The sequence below is a fragment of the Hyperoodon ampullatus genome (assembly GCF_949752795.1).
Source record: "Hyperoodon ampullatus genome assembly, chromosome: 14".
NCBI lineage: Eukaryota > Metazoa > Chordata > Mammalia > Artiodactyla > Ziphiidae > Hyperoodon > Hyperoodon ampullatus.
In genome coordinates this window covers 73,065,619-73,069,847 of record NC_136927.1, presented here as the reverse complement: position 1 = coordinate 73,069,847, position 4,229 = coordinate 73,065,619, and positions in this window count along the sequence as shown.

Genomic DNA, 4,229 nt, shown 5'->3' with positions numbered 1-4,229 from the left:
CTCTTAGTGGCTGGGCTGGGCTGGGGCTTCGCCTCCCCGTCAGTCACTCTAATTCCCTAATACCTTGAGCACCTGTCAAACATACAGTTTCTGGAGGGCTTGGAGAAAACACACCTCACCTGAGGAAACTTCCCGGCATCCCTTCCCACGCTTTCCTGCAAGGGAGGCAGCATCTGCCATGGAGCTGATTGTGGATGCCCAGGGGCGGCTGAGAAGCCACAGATCCTTCTTGGGCTCCATGATCTCGCCTACCCAGACCAGACTCCCGCCTGGATCCCACGGCAGCTTTGCCAGAAGCATCGTTTGCTCATACCTTCTCCAAGGCTTATCCTCCCCTCCTCCACTGAGGGCCAGCTGTCTTCCCCAGCTCAGCCTGGGAAAGGCTCTTGGAGACTTGAATTTGCATCCAACACTCCCCCTCCGCCGCCGCCATATTAAAAGGAACAGAGAGAAATCACTAAGTTGAGGGCCTGGGTAGAGAAAGAAGAAAAGAGAGTCCCCTCTGTCTTTGAAGTGTGTTCAGAGCTGTTGATGCAGAAAGGCTTTGCTTGAAAACTCCATGAACCCAAAAGAGCCTTGGGCACAAAAGCTCTGAGTTGCTCTCAAGAAGTGATTACACAGCAGTTACACCGGATGTGCATTAAACACTAATAACACAAACCCTTACAGAGGCCTACAATTCCTGACTCAACTTTCTGGAGGGAGCCAGAAAGTCTGAGCAAAATAATTTAAGTTTAGCACCCAAACTCATTTGGTGGCAAAAACCCAACCTGATCAGTTGTATGAATATGCATACATTATTCTCTGCAGAAATATTAATGTGTTTAATTATGGCATGCTAACCCAGACCCCCCACTAATATCTTTTTTTTAAGTTTTTTATTTTATATTGGGGTATAGTTGATTTACAATGTTGTGTTAGTCTCAGGTATACAGCAAAATTGTTCAGTTATACATATACACATGTCCATTCTTTTTCAGATTCTTTTCCCATATAGGTTATTACAGAATACGGAGTAGAGATCCCTGTGCTATACAGTAGGTCCTTGTTGGTTATCAATTTTATATATAGTAGTGTGTATATATTAATCCCAAACTCCTAATTTAATCCCCCCCACCACTAGCGTCTTACTATAACATATGGCATGTGCTTTCGAAAACCCCAAACTCCCCAAATCCCAAAATGCATGAGGGCCCTGAGACATCGGTGTTTTAGATAAGGAATTGGGGCACTTATACATTCTAAGTGCTTTACATCCATTAACCCACTTAATCCTTGCAATAACCCTATGGGGTAGAACTTAAGATTCTTCTTCCCATTTTATAGATGAGGAAACCGAGGCAGAGAGAGGTGAAGTGACTTGCTTCACAGCTGGTGTTGGAGCTGGCGTTTGGACCCAGGCATCCCAGTTCTAGAATCCACTCTCTGAACCACTCCACGATCTGCCTTGCTAGGCAAGGTGGGGGTGGGGTGGGTGGGAAACAGAAAATAACCATTTTAAGCCTCATGTGCAACAAGTACACACCCAGGAGGGCATACAAGGAGCAAACCTGCTGCCACAGGTGTTCTTGATGGTAACCCAGCCATCCAGGTTGCCCTGGTACTGTCCTGGATTCAGCACTGGAACTCCTGCATCCTAGAAAACTCATCAGGCCCATCCAGCTGGGATGGATGCTTACCCTAGTTCTTGGGGACCATGTGCCTCTTCTCTTATGAGTATTGTGAGCATCAGGACCCACTGAGGGGGATGCTGGGGTCTGGAGATGCGTATTGTTCATAAAACATGGCTTCTGAACCCAAACAAGGATCTCCTGTGGGCACTTAAGCACGACATGGGGAGGAAACCCTGGAGGAGGTGCCAGCTGTGTCAGATTCACCCAGCGGCAGTGTGTCTGTCTCCACCTCAGCACCTTCCTAAGGGGTTTACAGGAACGAGGGCACTCTATCAGGTTTTCCCCTTGAGCGCTGACTCAAGGGGCGTCAGTGGGGATATACCCTTGGGAGGAGATTTACTCTGATGTTCCAATTTAGAAATGACTGGCTCACATCCCCAGCTTTGAATTTTAACTCATTGAAGCCCACCCCTGACTTCTCAGGAATGAGCCACACCAGAGACTCATAGCCACCTGCCACGGGCTTGCCCAGTCCTGTCTAAGTGCAAAGAGGAAAGAAGCAAGACCCCTGCCCTTGAGAAGCAGGTCTGGGGCTGTAGAGGCAGGAGATAAGCATACCCCGACTCAGAGGGGGAGAAAGAGAGCCCCATGTGCTGAGGGTCCCGCGGGCTCCTGGAGCTGGTGAGGAAGAAGGGGTGTGGGATGGGAATGCTATACAATCCTTCTACTGCTGAGGGCTGCCCGAGTGAAGGATGCAGGCTGGAGGCTGCCAGTTAAACATGGCAGACTGAACAGATAGATTTACCTTCACTGTTCTCTGGAGTTCCAGTATGAGGACATAAAGGCATTAAAAAAAAAAAATGCACACCTGTCCGCTGGAACAAAGAGTCCGTGTGAGAAGATGACAGCAGATAAGAGGAGTCAACCACATTCTGGAAGCTGGAAAGCAGATGGTGAGTGGGGACTGACTTAAGAAACCCGAGAGTTTGAAACCTGACAATTTAGGGGGAGCCATCAGGGCACAAGACAATTTAAGATCTTCAGAAAGTCTCAGGGGTTGGAGGGACCAGGAATCTCCAAAGGCCGAGTGCAGAGCAGAATTAAAACCAGAAAGCCTGGTGGGTAACCATCTGTGGGACAACTGGATTTCTTCTACCCCAGCTGGCACAGGCAGGGCATGACCCCTCCCCACCGGAGCAGGAGGCTCCCTCTCGGGAGAGGCTGGACCATTATGCTCTGAGAGAATGTTCATGCAAGGCTCAGCACAGGGCCGGGAATCTAGCAGGTCCTTGGTAAGTTGCTGCTGTCATTATTCTATTCAGCTGGCCTCTTTTTGTCTTGTTCTCTAATTTTCTTTTGGTCAGAAAGAGACTCAAAGACATGAGGCAGAAGAGGTGAAGTGGGCGGCAGAGGCTAGCTGCCTGGTAACACCCTCTCCAGCTAGCCACATGCCCTCCTCACACACTAGGCTATTTGCCTTCTAATATCTATTACCTTCTTTTTCTTTAGTAACAGAATCTCCCTTTTTAGATAGCTACCTTGCCCCCTAGCTTCAAGGCATTTTCCAGTCTCTTTTGCAATTAGGTGTGGCCATGTGACTATGTAAATAGTAGTGTTGTGAGCAAGTCAGGAAGTATCTTTATAAGAGAAATGGTCTTCCTCCACTCTGCTCTCTGGGCTGCAGATGTGATGGCCAGTACTCCAGCAGCCATACTGCACAATGAGGAAAGGGGCCACTTGCTAGGGATGGCAGAAAGAGAGATGGAAGGAACCATCTTCATGGAGTTGCCATACCAGCCTGCATTACCCACCTTTGGACTTCTTTCACATGACAGAGAAATAGACTTTCTTGTTTTGGCTACTATTATTTTAGGACTTTCTGTTGTGTGCATCTGATTCTAATCCTGTAAAGTTAAGTCGGGGGCAACCCCTCCCTTGTTGTCCTCTTTCCTATTCAGAGATCCTAGAAGATGAGAATCAGCAGAGACCTTAGCTGTTATGGAGTCCACAGGGCCAGGGGCAAAATCTGGCCCACAGATGTTTTCTTTAGCTCATACAAAGTTTTTAAAATCAGGAGCTATTTGAACACATTTTGAACATTAATATGGCAATATTTGGCTTTTCTTGAATAATTGGAGGATCTGGCAACACTGAATTCGTTCAGCACGGCAGGATTTAGTTGGAGCATCTGTTCCCTCATTGAGCAATCCCCACTTCTATTGCTAATATATATATATATAAAATTTCTATAATATCTATAAGGTATATATATAATATAAAATATCTATAAGGCATATATATATTATATATAAGGAATATATAATAAAATATCTATAAGGCATATATATATTATATATAAGGTATATATATTACATATATAATATTTTATAGATACACATAATCCTATATTATATATAAATCATATATAATCATATATATATAATCCTATGAGCTAGTTTTATTTATATATATATATATTTACACACACGCACACACACACGTTATCCTATATGCTAGATATGTATATGGGTTACCCTATGAGCTAGGTCTGTTATATATATACGCACTACCCTATGAGCTCGGTATGTAAATGTGTGTCTCCACTCAACAGATGAG